The sequence below is a fragment of the Cupressus sempervirens genome, chromosome 3, assembly GCF_028749045.1.
Source record: "Cupressus sempervirens isolate cs-2001-9-10 chromosome 3, ASM2874904v1, whole genome shotgun sequence".
NCBI lineage: Eukaryota > Viridiplantae > Streptophyta > Pinopsida > Cupressales > Cupressaceae > Cupressus > Cupressus sempervirens.
In genome coordinates, this window is record NC_143120.1 from 845,099,516 (window position 1) to 845,116,740 (window position 17,225).

The following is a 17,225-nucleotide window of genomic DNA, read 5'->3' on the forward strand; positions in this document are numbered from 1 at the left end:
CTGCTAGCTACAGTTCAGACTTGCAAAATTCAATTTTGATATCTGCATTCTCCACCAACTCTCTGATGAGTGATATCTAATCTCTATGTACTTGCTTCTCCCATGGAAGACTAGATTCTTGGACAATGCAATTGATGAGATGTTATCACAATAAATTGTGGTTCCATCCTCTTGCCTTTCATTCAAATCCGTCAAGATCCTCCTTAACCAAATAGCCTGACATGTTGTTGCGTTTGCTGCTATGTATTCAGCCTCTGCTATAGATTGAGCAACAATAGGTTGCTTCTTGGATGCCCATGAAATTGCACCCAATCCCATATGAAACATGTATCCGGAAGTGCTCTTCCTATTATCTAAACTTCAAGCCCAATCACTATCTGTGTAACCTACCAATTTGAAATCATTTTCTACAGGATACAAAATTCCAAATCCCTTGGTACTATTCACATACCTTAGGATCCTCTTTCCCACTTGCCAATGGGAATCCTTTGGTGTTTCCATAAATTTGGAAATTAAATTTACTACATGCATTGTGTTTGGCTGATTTGCAGTCAAATACATCAAACTTCTAACCATACTCTTGTATAGTGTTGGATTCACACTTTTTCTACAATCTTCCTTCCTCACTTTCAGGCCTACTGCTATTGGTGTTGGGGTTGCCTTATTGTTCTGCATTTTGAATCTCTCTAAGATTTTCCTTGCATATTTTTCTTGAGAGATAAAGATGCCATTATGCATTTGTTTTACTTCTATGCCTAGAAAGCACTTCAAGAGACCTAGGTCTGTCATTTCAAATTCATTTTTCATGGGCTTCTTGAACTCATCAATTAGAAAATTATCAATTCTAGTGAAAATTAAATCATCTACATACAAGACAACAATTAACACATTACCATTTTCTGCGTTGATATAGAGAGTGGGTTCACCATCACTTTTGCTAAAGCCATTGTTCATCAAATATGAGTCAATTCTGCTATACCACACCCATCGAGCTTGCTTGAGCCCATAAAGAGCTCTCTTCAATCTATACACCTTGTGTTCTTCACTTGCAACTTCATAACCACGTGGCTGCTCCACATAAACTTCTTCCTCTAATACACCATTTAGGAAGGCAAACTTCACATCCATTTGATATATCTTCCATTTGTGCTAGGCTACAATTGCTATGATAGCACTCATGGTTTCTATTCTTGTAACTAGGGCATATGTCTCATCATAATCTCTACCATACTACTACTTGTACCCCTTGACCACTAAATGTTCCTTATGCCTATCTATTTTTCCTTCAACATTGCACTTGGTGTTGTATACCTATTTCACTTCAATTACTTGTTTCTTGGGAGGTGATGTAGTTAACTCTCATGTCTCATTCATTTCAATGGCATCTATCTCTTCATCCATGGCATTACACCATTTCTCCTCTTTCACAGCTTCCTCAAAATAAATTGGAGCACTATGAGAAAATAATGCAAAATTTACACTCTCATCATAATCTTCTTCATACTTTTCATCTTGGTATATCTCACTTAGACTCTTGGTTTTTCTTAGCAATAGGAAGGTGAGAGTGGGGTTTGAATTATCAATATTGTTGCTGCTACTATTCTGCACATTAGCTCAAGGCTATCTTGAAGTGCTTGGAGCTATTGCTTGACATGTTAAGGGCTACTTCCCTTTTTTCCTTTGTCTACAATCCATGTTTGCTGGTCCATCTTCTTGTTGATCATCAATGCCATCTTCCTCCTCTTCAATGGTAGGCACTTTACTTGAAGTGCTTCAGGATTCATCTATCAAGCCATCCCATGATTGATTTTCAAGAAACTCCACATCTCTTCAAATGGTGATCTTCTTGTTAATTGGATCATATAACCTATAAGCCTTTGATTTTGAGCTACAACCTATGAAGATGCACTTCACACCTTTATCATCCAACTTTTGCCTTTGTTCCTTAGACACATGTGCATATGTTACACACCTGAACACTCTCAAGTGTTCAACTATCCATCTGCACCTTGACCAAGCCTCAAGCGATATCTTGTTACAAATTGATTTTGTAGGACAAGTATTGATCAACTATACTATTGTTGCTACAACCTCTCCCCAATATATAGTTGGGAACCATTTTGCTTTCATCATACTTCTTTCCATTTCAAAAATGGTCATGTTCTTTCTCTCAGCAACTCCATTTTTCTGTGGAGTATAGCTAGCTGTGAGCTCTTTCTTGATGTCATTTTTCCTACAAAAATTTTCAAACATATTGGAGGTATACTCCCCTCCTCTATCTAATCTAAGGACTCTAATATAATATCCACATTCTTTTTCAGCCAAGGCTTTAAATTTTACAAATTTATCAAATGCTTTAGATTTTTTTTTTTTTAAATACACCCATGTCCTACAATTGAAATCATCTATGAATGTCATAAAATAACTACTCCCCCAATAGAAGTAGTTTGCATAGGGCCTACCAAATTAGAAAGTGCCAATTCTAATGGTGCCCTAGTCCTTCTAGAATTTCCATAATTAAAGGGAAGCCTATGTTGCTTATAGAATATGCAAGCCTCACACTTGTCATATGAATTTATAATGCTTGGCAAACCTTCTACCATTCTTCCCTTGGACAACTAATTTAAACTAGCAAAGCAAAAATGTCCATACCTGAGATGCCAAATCTTGGAGGGGTCTTCAATCACACTCCTAAGAGCGGATTGCTAGTGTACTATTGTATATGCATGCTTGGGAGGTGTAGCACTAACTTGAGAAGAGAAACATGTCTCTATTCTCAATGGGAACACCTGGTTCTTTGTCATTTGGACTGCTGCAAATAATCTATTACTCCCATCCTTCTCATGAATGACACACTTGTCATTTTCCATTAGCACCTTGTATCCATTTTGAATGAGTTGTCCAACACTCATCAAATTGTGCTTCATTCTAGGGGCGAAATACACATTTTGTATCTCATTCTTCTCACCTTGCTTGGTGTAGACCATAATAGATCATTTTCCCACTATGGGAATTGTTCCACTATTTTCTATTTTAATTTCAAACTTTAAAGTCTTATCAATGAAAGAAAATAAATTTTCATTACCACTCATGTGGTTGCTATAACTGCTATCTAGGTACCATACCTCAGGGCTTCCTTCTTCACCAATGTTATACATGATGAAGGTAGTGGGATTGTTTGAATTTCCCATGTTCACATTAGCCACATTAGCATTTTGATTTGACTGATTACCCTGTTTCTTCTAGCATTCACTTGCATAATGCCCATACTTATGATAGTAGTAGCATTCAAAATTACTGTTATTAGAATTGTAATTCTTTTTACCTCCTCTAGAGTTGTTTTGAAAGGTTCTTGCTCCCTCTTGGTTGCTTGCTCTTCCTAAGCTTTCTGCACCAAAAATATGTGTCTAGTGATAGTGATACAAATGAGGAAGACGTTAAATAACTAGAAGCACTACTAGAAAAAAGATTCCATAGAGGTAAAGGAAAGTTCAAAGGTAACTTACCCATCTTTTATTTCAACTGCAATGAGGTTGGCCATATTGCTACAAGATGTACATAGAAGAACTACAAAGGTAGTGACAAGTACAACATCAAAAGAGAAGATGATAGCAAAGATTACAAAGATGAAGGAAAGAAGTCATGCTACATTGTTGAAGAGGAAACAAGGGATGGTTTTGATGAACATGATGATGAGGTGGTATATGTTGTAATGAATGATGAATCTGATGAAGCTAAGGCAAGTGCACTTGTGACTTGTGTGAACAAGAATAATAGATGGATCATTAACAATGGATACTCACATCACATGACTAGAGACAAAAGTAAGTTCATTATCCTAAATTATTATGATGGAAATAGTGTAAGATTTAGTAATGATGCACAATGTTTGATAAAAGAAAAAGATTCTATCAAACTCACAAATAAGATTTTATGTGACAATGCTTACTATGTTAAAGGACTAAACTATAACTTGTTGAGTTTGTCACAATTGAATAAATTGGGATGCAAGGTTGAATTTGAAAATAATATTTCTAAGATATATTATACAAATGGAAAACTGATTGGAAAAGGTGTTCAAACTAGAAGTAATCTATTCTATCTTGATATAGGGGATGCTACTTGTGTTGTAAAATTTGATGATGTATGGTTATGGAACAAAATGTTATGTCATGTTAATTTTGATAACTGGTTAGTATCAATAACATGAAGAAAATTAGAGGCTTTTCTAAGTTGAAGAAGAATGATAATGTAATGTGCAAACAATGTCAGTAAGGAAAAATGACAAAGTCAAGTTTTAAGAGTAAAACTCATACCTCTAAAGGAATACTAGAGATTTTTCATACTGACTTGTGTGCACCAATTGAAGTGCAAAGCTATAAGGTAGATAAGTGCATAATGCTATTTGTTGATGACTATTCAAGGATGATGATAGTCATGTTTTTGAAACAAAAATCTGATGCTTTTGAAATGTTTATGTGGTACTTGACAAGAGTTGAAAAGGAAATAGGTAAAAGTCTGAAATGTTTGAGATTTGATAGAGGAAGAGAATTCACATCAAGAGAATTTGAGATGTTTTGTAATGACAAAGGAATCAAAGACATACATCTAGTCCTACAATACCAACCCAAAATGGAATAGCTGGAAGGAGAAATAGATCTATAATAGACTATGCTAGAACACTCATGATGGAGAATAATATTGCTTTGAAATACTAGAGAGAAGCTATAAGTATGACTATGTATACCTTGAACTGTATGCAAATCAAGAAAGGTACTCATTTGACACCTTTTGAATTATGGTATGGATACTCATTCAATGTAAAATAATTTAAGATATTTGGAAGTAAGTGTTACATTCTCAAAGATGTTAGGAATGCAAAGTTTGATGCAAAAAGTGAAGAAGGTATATTCCTAAGATATTCCACAAGAAGCAAAGCTTATAAGTGTTTTAATACTAACACTAACAAAATTTGGAAAGTAAAAATGTGAATTTTGATGAATATATAGAAGTACATGAGGCTAAACCTACCAAAAAGCCATTTGAAAGAATACAAATTATTTGTATACTTTTATGAAGGAATGCTTGCTAAAGAAGATGTTGCAAGTCAAGTTTCAAATCAACAAGACGTTATAATGATTTCCAAGTCACATCCTATGAATGCTGAGTTACATTCAAGAAAGAAGTTGCATTCAGATGTTCAATTATAAAATGAAGAGGATGCATATTTTGATTCTAAGATTAGTACACATGAAAGCAATTTTGAATTACCTGACAGAGATATACACAATGATTCTAAAGTTGAAAGACATAATGAAGAAACAAGAGCTAAACAAAGATTGTCCAAGTATATCAAGAGACATCATCCTACTACTCAAATCATTGGAGATAAAGATGCTAGAACAATGACAAGAAAAAAATTGAGAAGTGAAACATATTTGTTGAGAATGAAGGAAACCAAAATAGTAAAAGATGCATTAGAAGATGTTGATTGGTATAAAGCCAAGGATGAAGAGATTGAACAAATAGAGAAGTACAAAACATGGAGTCTAGTCCCTAGACAAGAAAACAAAAATGCGATTGATACTAAGTGGGTATTCACAAAAAAGCTAGATGAGAATGGTGAAATGACAAGGAACAAAGCAAGATTGGTTTGCAAAGGCTATGCACAAGAAGAAGGAATTGACTATGGAGAGACATTTTCCTCTGTTGCTAGATTGGAAGAAGTAAGAACTCTAGTTATGTTGCATACAAAGGTTTCAAAGTCTATCAAATGAATGCTAAATCTACATTTTTGAATGGAATATTAGAGGAAGAAGTTTACATAGAATAGCCAAAAGGTATTTCTGATCTTAACAATAAGAACATGGTATGTAGACTACACAAAGCTCTATATGGTTTGAAACAAGCAACAAGAGAATGGTTTGAGAGACTTCATAATTATCTTGTGAAGATTGGATTTGAGAGGACTGATGATAACAATAATCCATACATAAAGACAAAGAAAGGAAAAGGTATTTTATTATCTGAAATATTTGTTGATGATATCATATTTGGAGGTCAAGATGTCTTATGTAAGGATTTTGCAAATTAGATGAAGCAAGAATTTGAAATGTCTATGTTTGGAGGGATCAATTTTTTTGAGGGTTTGCAAGTATATAAGATGAAATATGGTATATACATCACTCGGTCAAAGTATGTCAAAAAGACATTGAAAATCATTGGATTGAAGGATTCTAAACTAGTAAGTACACCTATGGTGACATAACACAAATTATCAAAAAATGATGATTCAGCTGAGGTGAACCAAACATTGTATAGGTCTATGACTGGAAAATTGCAATATGTAGTACATAAAAGACATAATATTCCATTATCTATACAGATAGTTGCAAGATTCTCTGCTAATCCCAAGGAAAATCATTTGATGGCTATGAAGAGGATAATGATATATCTGAAAGGAACAAAATATTTTAGTCTATACTATAAGAAGAATGAAAATTTTGAATTGAGAGCCTAGATTGATGTTGATTGGGCTGAAAACATTGATGATAAAAAGAGCACCAGTGGAGGAGCAATTTTCTAAGGAAAAAGACTAGTTACATGGACTAGTAAGAAACAATGTTATACTTCACAATCTACTGTTGAAGTTTGTTGGTGTAAATTAGTATTTACTTATTACAGTTACTTAAGTTTACTTAGGTTTATGCATTATTTAATTATTTTGTATTATTTTTATTTGCAAGACATTTAGGAGTTTGCACACCTTTTTGAGTTGTCATGTAGACAACACAATAGTATGCAACTCTATTTTAACACATGGTGTCTACAACACTATTTTGTGTGTCACACCCTTGTAGGATTATCCTCACATCATCGCACATACTTTCATGTTTAATGGAGGATAATCCATATCTAATGGACATGTGCTTGGTTGTATGACTTATCATGGTGCTGATTACGAGACATTTCAGATGTATCTCAATGGCCTTTATATACAAGCACTCCTAGTGTACTCTTAATTATGACATATTGAATACATTTTTATTCTGATCATAGTCTCTCTTTTTTGGTCTACTGTGTGCTTGTGTTTGAGTTCTTAGTTCTTGGGTGAATTTTTCCCTTAGAAAAATTCTTACATGGTATCAGAGAAGCTTGGAGACTTTCTCATCACATAGTCGTTCAAGACCACACTTGCTTTAGTAGCTTAGCTTGAATCTGGAGTACTACAAAAATTGGGAGCGTCTAGAGCTAGATCTGACCTCGCCATCCCATCCAAAATGTTGATCTAGTAAAAATTGACTATAAACACACCTACCTTGGCCCAAAGTTGACTGTGAGGCAAATTTTTTTTGCAAATTGGAACCTGGAGGCCCTGATTTGCAATTCAGGTATGGTCATTTTTTGTGGATTTAATTGATTAATTTCAAATCTACAATTTCATTTTCTTCTACATTTTTTCCTGTCAGTATTTTCGAAAGCTAGCAGAGAAATTTTTTTAGCAGACCTGGGCTGTGACACCCTGAATCTACCATTTGGAGGGTATTTTATTGTCACAAGAGGAGGTTTATTATATCCATGTCCAAAAAAGGGCCAAACCAATAGGTTTTCAGCACCACACAGTTACTTTGACAAGTGCCTTTTCTAATATTTCAAGGCAGAGCAAAAATTGGGCTATATCAACATTTCTGGCCAACAAGATGGGTCACCCAACTGGTGGCATCCTCCAATGCCCAGTGGCAGTCTCAACATTCATTTTGACTCTGACGAGCTACTATTTTAAAATAGTTCTCTTATTCAAAGCAGGACCAATGTGGGACTAATCCCACTATTCCAGCCTTCACCTTTGTGATTTCTCAGTGACCGCAGACTTGGTTCTCCAGCAGCTGACAGATTTTTTTCGACATCGCTATTTAAAAAAAAAAAAATTTCAAACTCGTGTTGAAAAGTCTTACCCACTTGTGAACTGTACATGTCTGCATCAACTCGTACCCTCTAAGCACGTGATTGGAATCCCACACAGTGGTATCTTTGGCGCATCTTCCTGATTCTGGCATGCATTGTTGCAAACTCCCACCCAATGTGCAATAGAGTCTCTTCCCACCCATGCAAAGGCCTGCAACAATGCCACGTGGCCTACAGCCCAAACTCTAGACTCAGACACATGGATTTTTCCATGCCACACTGTCTGCTAATTGTGCTAGTCACCGATCAACTATGCCATGACTTTGACAACTCATCTAGGACTACCACATCACCCATGGAACCTGACTTGTAGTGCCACATAAGCAATATGACTACCATGAGTACTTTTCTATACTGTACAAATGCCAAAGAAGCTGCCACGTCAGGAAGGGCGATGATTTTTTGCTAATGTCATCTTTTCCTAAGGTTAAAATTGATGGCAGTTTAACCATCAAAACTAGGCATTTTACAACTATAGTGACATCTATTTGACCATCAAGTTTAGACTCGCAATTTTTGCTCCAAACCCCTCTTCAGATTGCTTTTCAGTTTGGTAGCCTAACTTTGTGAGCCCGTAACTCGGACATCCAGACTCCCATTCAGGTGCAATTTTTTTTGAAATTGGGTAGAATTTTCTAAATTTTCTAGTGGTGGTGTTGTTTTCTAGTTTTGGTGCATAGATTGTAGAAATTACATTTTTTGGTGACTGTACTTGCATAATCTTGTGTTTTGCAACTTCAAAAGCTCCATACAGGCACATCTGGTCACTTTTTTGTGTTCTGTTATTTTTGAAAGTGCATTTTTTTTTGTCTACTTTCTAGATCTAAAGTCAGATTCTAGGGTTGTGTGGACCAATTTCTCACTTTCAAAATTAGGCCTTTTTTAGCATTGTAAAGCTTTGATTCTTTTGTAGAATTGTTGTAAAACTAAGCTATAGTGCTTAAGTGATAGATTTTAGCCTCATAAGGCTATTGTAAAAGCAAAATCAGAAAGTCCACTTTGTTTATTTTCACAAGTGGCCCATTGTAAACGCACTACTTATAAAGTGCCAAATGCATCTTTTTTTGTGGGGGTCTTTTGATTGAGTGAAAAGGGGGGTGTGTACTATGTTTTTTGTGTCTCTCTTTTGTGCTCTTTTCATTTCTACATCATGGGTTTTAAATTTCCTCCTCTAACTTCTCACAACTATTCTACATGGAAAGATATTACATGGAGTAGATTAATGGAAAAAGAATTTAGTCTTTATGTTGATGGTACAATCATCAAACCTAATGATGCTAAAGAACTCATTGATTGGAAAAATCAAGACCAACATGCTTTAGGAGTTATCAGGAGTTGTGTATAGGGGAATCTTCTCTTTCACATTAAAAATTGTTCAAAATCTAAAGAAGCTTGGGACAAAATTGAACAGTTGTATGGTAAGGTGGATGAAGAAAAGGGATTTCAGATTGAGGATGATCTACTTCTCTTGGATCTTAAGAATTATGACACAATTTAGGATTACATCATCAAATTCAATGAGTATAGGGCACTTCTGAAAGATTGTGAAAATCCCATGAAAAATGACAGGTTGATTCATCACATCCTGAAGAGGCTACCTTTTGAGTACACTAACTTTGTTTCGAGTTTTAATACTCACAGGTTGACCATGGGATCTACTTACTAGAAGCCTTCCTTTGATGGATTTGTAGACATGTTGATATTTGAACAATCTCACTTTGTGGATTTTGGACTTCTCAAGTCATCTAAGACCAAAGCCTTGGTGGCTAGTGATGATCACAAATCAAGTCAAGGGGGGAAAAGCAACAACAAGAAGAAGTAGTGGAAGTAGAAAATACAATCTAAGACACAAAAATCCTCCCCTCAACAAGGAAATACTTCTTCCAACAATAAGGGAAGTAATGAAAAGAAGGAAAAACTCTTTTGTGCATACTACAAAAAGCCAAATCATGATGAGCATCATTGCAAGACAAAAAGAATTGATGAGTTAGAAAACCTACTCAAGAAGAACAAGATTCAAGTGTCAAGTACTTCCAAGGATTCTACTCCAACCTCTTCAAATTGTAAAGGTCAAACACTTATGGCAAACACTAGTTCTTTTTCAGAATGGATACTTGACTCCGGTGCCTCTTACCATATGGGCTCTTTAAAGGAAGACTTTTCTTCATTGAAGCAGTCAAAAGTACCACACATCTTCAGGGCGATGATACCAAGATGGAAGTTGAAGGGAAAGGACATGTAGAAATAGAAAATGGGGAATTCAAAGATGTTCTCTACATTCCAAATCTTAGCTCTACTCTCCTATCAATTTACCAAATCACTCACCTTGGAGATGGTCATAAGGTTGAGTTCCTTCTAGATTTTGTGATGGTGTGAAGTCTTAGAGATCATTCATTGGTTGTAATGGGGAAAGTCAATGATGAAAAGAGGCTTTATTCCTTCTCCCACTTTGTGCCAAAGAGTCCTTCTCAAGCCTTGTTAACTTACTCTACTTCAAACATCAACTTATGGCATGAGCAGTTCGGTCACCTTGACTTCCGCTCTCTTCACCAAGTTTTCTCAAAACATATGGTTAAAGGTCTACCTAATATCAAATTTTCTAAGGAAGAATGTTCATCTTTCTTAGTGGATATGAATCTCAAGGAGAAGTATGATAAAGGGAAGTCTTCTTGAGCTCCAGTTGTTCTTCAGCTAGTTCGCCTACTTTTAGCAGGACCCTTTACAGTGACTTCAGTCAGCCAAGGCTGCTACATACTTACATTTGTTGATGACTTTTTGAGATTCACTTGGGTCTTCTTCTTTCATCATAAGAATGAATAGGTTCATAAGCTTCAAGACTTCAAGACTCATGTTGAACACAAGTCAAGGAAAGCCATCAAGGTACTAAGTGTGGACAATGAGAACAAATATGTACACAGAAGACTTAAGAACTTTTACAAAATTGAGGGGATTGATCTTCGAAACTCACCAGCATTCAATCTACAGAAGAAAGATATTGTAGCTATGAGGATTAGGACTCTCAAGACAATGACAAGTTGCATGATAAAGGCCAAGTCTCTCAATCCTACACTTGAAGTTGAAGCCATTAGTAGTGCCACTCACATACTTAACAGGTCTCCTCATCCAGCCTTAGATGGCAAGACTCCTTTTGAGGCATGGTGTGGTATAAAATTAGTTGTGAGTCATCTTAGAGTCTTCAATTGTCTAGAATGAGTAAACCTATCTTCTAGGGGTTGCAAGGCATCGACACCTAGGCCTTGTACCTTCATCGACTATGAAGACAATGTGAAGGCTTATAGACTGATGGATCTAGATACTCATGAGATCTTTGTGGAGAAGGATGTACATTTTGAGGAAAGTTCACCAAGCTTATCCTCTACTCCTCTTCATACATCATACACAGTGGAAACTGACAGTAACACTGGCGATAATGCTTCAACGGGTTCAGACATGTGGGTTTCTGTCGATAGTTGTAGTGAGAGGTCACATCAGTCTAGTCCACATGCTTATATTGCCATGGTGAAAGGTCCATCACAGCATGGTACATCTTGTCTTCTAGCTCTAGCTTCAATTGACTTGGGAGATAGACTTGAGGAATTACATCTTCTCATTGATGAAGTTGATCCTTCTACAGTTGTTGCAATGGCTCACTCTGATCCTCATGTCCATTCTCTAAATGATCAATCTTTACAGGTTGGCATGATTGTGGATCCTTATGAACAAAAATTAGTGGAGGTCTCCTTGTCAGTTGAGGAGATAGATGGTTCAATGGAACTGGTTCAACAAAAATCTTTGACCAATCTGCATTCGTTCTTTTCAGCACAATTGGAAGAGGTGAACTTCAGCATCAACATAGGGATACTTGAGCAAGTTTTAGGGCCACCATACATCTTTAGGAGTATACCTTTGCCTTTGTTTCTTCCTAAGGGGATGAACACCATTCTGCATTCTTGGACCAGCTTTTTCATCAGAGCGACTTTCACTTGTTGGAATTCTTCTTTTAGGGGAGGGGGGGGGAGCCTATTCTATCCCTCTTCCTTCTTTCATTCTCTTATGTATATACTAGATGTATGTTGTAATTGGGGGGTCTTGATTACTCCATCCATCGATGCATCCCTATTTATCTCTTTTTTAGGGGGAGGATTTTTCCCATGAGGTTTTCCTTGTCTCTCCACTTTATGAGAGATTTGCATCTTCATTATGTACATGGGTACCTAATATGGCCTAGTAGCTGGGCCCCATTATGCATCTTCATCCTAGTTCGTAAGCTTAAAGGTATTCCCCTAAGTTGCACTTAAGGGAGGGTGTTGGTGTAAATAAGTATTTACTTATTACAATTACTTAAGTTTACTTAGGTTTATGCATTATTTAATTATTTTATAATATTTTTATTCTTGAGACACTTAGGAGTTTGCACACCTTTTTGAGTTGTCATGTAGACAACATAGGAGTATGCAACTCTATTTTAGCACATGGTGTCTACAACACTATTTAACATGTCACACCCTTGTAGGCTTATCTTCACATCATCGCACATACTTTCGTTCTTAATGGAGGATAACACATGTCTAGTGGACATGTGCTTGGTTGTATGACTTATCATGGTGCTGATTACAAGATATTCTAGATGTATCTCAGAGGCCTTTATATATTGGCACTCCTAGTGTACTCTTAATTATGGAATATTAAATACATTGTCATTCTGATCATACTCTCTCTCTTTTTTGGTCTACTGTGTGCTTGTGTTTGAGTTCTTAGTTCTTGGGTGAATTTTTCCCTTAGAAAAATTCTTACAAAGTTAAATATGTTGCTACTGCTGTAAATTGCACAAACATTGTATGGATCAAATAACTACTCAAAGGAATGGAGGAATAAATTAAAAAACTAGTGATACTTTATTGTGATAATACCATTGCTATCAATATATCAAAAAAATAATGATACACACAAAGACAAAGCACATTGCAATCAAGTATCATTACTTGAGAGAGTGAGTTTAAGATAAAGAGGTGAAGATGAAATATGTCAACATAAAGGAGCAACTTGTCGATATCTTCACAAAACCATTACCTATGGATTTTTATGAGTATCTAAGAGGTAAATTATGGATGATACCCCTATCAAAGGCTATCGAAGTAACAACAAGAGTTCCCTACATCAAATAGGCTAATTTTCATATGTTACACATCGATGCAGAGGATCTTACTTTAGGAGCTGCCTCAAGTAATGAAAGGGCCATAACTCCAAAATCAGTCATAGCCAAGGTGGAAGAGGGAGTGAAAAGTTTTTTCTAAATGTCTTTGGCATTGTTGTCAAAGAGGGCGATATTGTACTGATCAAGAGCCAAAACATATAGGGAGACATTCTACTATTCAAAGAGGGAGATAGATTGATCAAGGAGGGAGATAGATCAAGCTAGTATCAGTATGATTAATTAGAAAGAGAGAGATAGTAGAGATATCAAAGGATTTTTTATCAGAGAGACAGAAGGAGAAATCCTCATCTACCTAGTCAAAGGGAGATATAGTAAGAGCGAGTTATAAGAAAGAGTGAATTTTGTAACCTAATTAGAAGATGGAAGTTGTTGATAGAGGGAGAGATATCAATAAAAAATTTCTTTTTGGCATTGCCTTACTATTTTACCGTAGTTAATCTAGTTGATTTGGTCAATTAGTTTGGTTTTCCATCAATGCCAAAGAAGGAGATTGTTGATATTTCTTTGAAAAGAGCATTGTTGAGAAAGATGATTGGAATTAGAAGGAGATTGTTGAAGAAGACTATGGGCTTCAATCATTTTTTTGTCACTAATGTCAAACCTACTATTTTCTAGTAAAAAAAATCCGTATAAGATTCAAGTACTATCACTTAGTTGATTGATGAAGAGGATTTGATCAATAAGAGGTAACAATAGCACCTAGAGCAAAGGTTGAGTTATTATTTTGAAAAAAAGTACAAGGATCAGTTAAGACAATGATGACATCATGTATTGATAATCTACTTATGCTTACAAATGTTGGTTACACTTAGAAAGTTTAGAAGAATAAGTTGCACAAATTTTGTCTGTCAAGCCTGACCGAGTAGATAGTAGGTACTAAGAAAAGTTATTGCAAGCCGAGTAGAAAATTAGTTGGATCTGAGTAAAATTTAATTCTGGTGTATGCTGAGCAAAACAATTGATACCAAGCATCAGTAAACTTTAGTAGGTGTCAAGTAATTTTATAGTGGACATCGAGTGACACAATATGTGTCGAGTGTTAGAGGATTGATAGTGCCAAGCTGCTGCATTATTTAAAAGATTGCAGCTTCACTAAATCTAACCTGACAAGTTTATTTTCTTGAATTTTGTGAACCAAGTAGAAGATAAGGTTGATGAACTGGTGGCACAGAATTTGAGGTAAACCATATTTAGGTGAATTCAAATAGATTCTAGAAGGAGTTTCTAGAAGAGGTATAAGATATGGGGTAGATACATTATATCCTAGCTAATCCAAATGAACCCTAAATTGAAAATGGAAAATGAGTAGGAAAATACCTTAATTTCCTACTTATAGGAAGGTCTAGTCATGAAGAAAAAATTTCATGTGCGAGAACCTAAGGGAGACAAGGAGACATGGGTTTTTCTTCATGAAGTGACCTAAGAGAAGAGTCTATAATGGCATCTTAAGCAAGAAGGCTTAAAGAGATGAATGCTTGAAGGGTGAACAAGCTATCAGCAAAGTATGAAGACCAAGCAGAATTGAGGACTGAACAAAGATTTGTAATGATTTCCAAGAGAAGTTGTAAGTTCTCTAAAATATAAGATCTACTATTACTCTCTAACAGTTGTATCAATCTGTGGCAAATCCTTTGGATTAAGGTTGACCTAATAGTCATTTGTAAATCCTTTAATTGCATGGCATTCCAAGTGAATGGCCTAAAGTTCTCTAACAAGCCTCACTTCTAATAGGGTGATTGAAATCCCTTAACTAGGTCACATTTAACAATGTGTATTGTAACCTTTAATAGGGTTGGCCTTTTACAGGGCATTACGTGAGAGGAGTGAAAAGGAGTAGCATGTTATTGGTGGTTTTTCCCAAATTGAGTTTTCACATAAATCATCGTGTCAAGTGTGTTGATGAATTTGTTATGTTTCATGCTTTAAATTTCTTCAAGTTGATTTGACAATAATCTACAAGTTTTAGTGATTGCATAGTCTTATGGATGCATGCATTAGTGTGAATGTTTTATGGGTTCACCAAGCTATAAAAAGTTTTATTTATACATTTGGACTTTGAATATATATCTATAATTTTTTATCGATAAATGGCCGAAGCCAAGATTAATTATTTTTATTAATTATTTTTATGTGTTAAGCGAATTCAAACCCAAGACCTCCCACATGAGAGGCTCACAAGTTACCGTTGTGTTGTAGGCTCTTGCCTAAACATATATAATATATTATTAATAAAAAAATATGAAGTATAATATTTAAAATAATTAATAAAAAATTACAACGAGTGAATAAGTGTAAGAGTTTGAAAATGAAAAAGAAGATTATATTGCAATGTATAAAGCATAAAAATCAAAGAGAAAAATACGAAAGGAAAACCAAGTTGATTATATATAATAACTAACAAATAGAAAAACTAACCTATTGTCAATAACTAATGTATAAAACTAAAAATTCCACCCATTAACACATTATTTCTTCAAATGAATTCCTAAAAGAACTCAAAGTGTACCTTCTCAAGTGGCTTATTATGTGCATCATCAACTTTTGATTTAGAGTGATAAAAGTGGAAATGAATGGCATTCTTGATCCATTGGTCTCAAATGTAATGAAAACCAACCTTAATATATTTTTTCTCTCATGAAAAAAAGTATTCTTATTTCAAGTTTCAATGCAACTATTATAACTCTTTAGAATAATTGAGAGGGCGGGGTATGTGAATAAGTTATTCAAGGTCCAATGCAACTTTTTCTACAAATCCTTAATGGCACATAACTAAAATTATCATGCATGCAATTGAACATTAAAAAACTATGAAAAGTAAACATGCATCACACCATAACACTGAGAATTTGATAACCCAGAAACCCTTCAGGAATAAGAAGGTAAAACTGGAGTGGGGATGATAGCCACAAAATAACTGCGCAATTGATTTCAACCACTTCTGATGGCATGCCCTATTAAAATCCTGCCCTGTTAAAGGCTACACCACATTGTTAGAGGATTTCACCATACTGTTAGGAATGGGCCTGGTCAAAGGACTTTGGAACATTCACTTGGAATGTCACCCTTTTAAAGGATTTACATCATGGCTATTAAACCAACCTAAGTCCATAGGATTTATTCTAACTGTTACAATTGCTAGAGAGTAAGAATAATGGCTTTTGATCTGATACAACTTACAACATATCTTGCAGATTACAGATCACACTTCAATTCAATCCTTTGCTTTGCTTTAATCACTATGGCTTCAAACAACTTGTCATCTCAAGCTTTGTCATCTTGAGTCTCCTTACTCATCATACCAATGCAATCATATCTATGGTCACCTATCAAAGTAGAGTATCTATTCTCTCTTCCACCATAGCACCTTCTTCAGTACTTCATGCTTTCATGCTTTACCACCTCTTTTTGCTTTGTGACCTTATGACTCCTTAAATAGAAATCTGGAATACCTTTCCTGCTTGATTCTCCCTCTCCAACTTTAGGTTTTCAATAGATTAGGTAGGATACAATGTATCTATCCCATATCTTGCTCGTATCTAGAAAATTCATCTAGAATCCAATTGTATTTTCCAGAAAAAATTTACATAGTGTTCTATGCCACCAGCTCATCATTCTTATCTTCTATCTGATTCACGAAATTCTAGATAACTACCATGTTGGCTTAGATCTGGCGAATCTTCAATTTTCAAAATAATGTAGCAACTTGGCATTATTGATTTACTGAAGCTTGGCACCTGAAGAAATTCTATGAAACTTGGCTTTTGAAATTCACTCGGCACTTTAATATCACTTGGCACTTATATCTTTCTCGGCACTTGAAAACTTACTCGGCACCTGATCTTCACTTGGCACTTGAAGACTGCTCGGCACCTAAAGACTACTTAGCACCTGAAGACTACTCGGCACCTGAAGATCACTCGGCACACACTAAGTTGAACTTAGTTAGGCTTTACAAATGACTTAGTTAAACCTTACATCTTTGATGTGTTTTAGTGTGCCCACTCTCTGTGTCTTAGAGTATGACATCAATACACTATTTCATCAA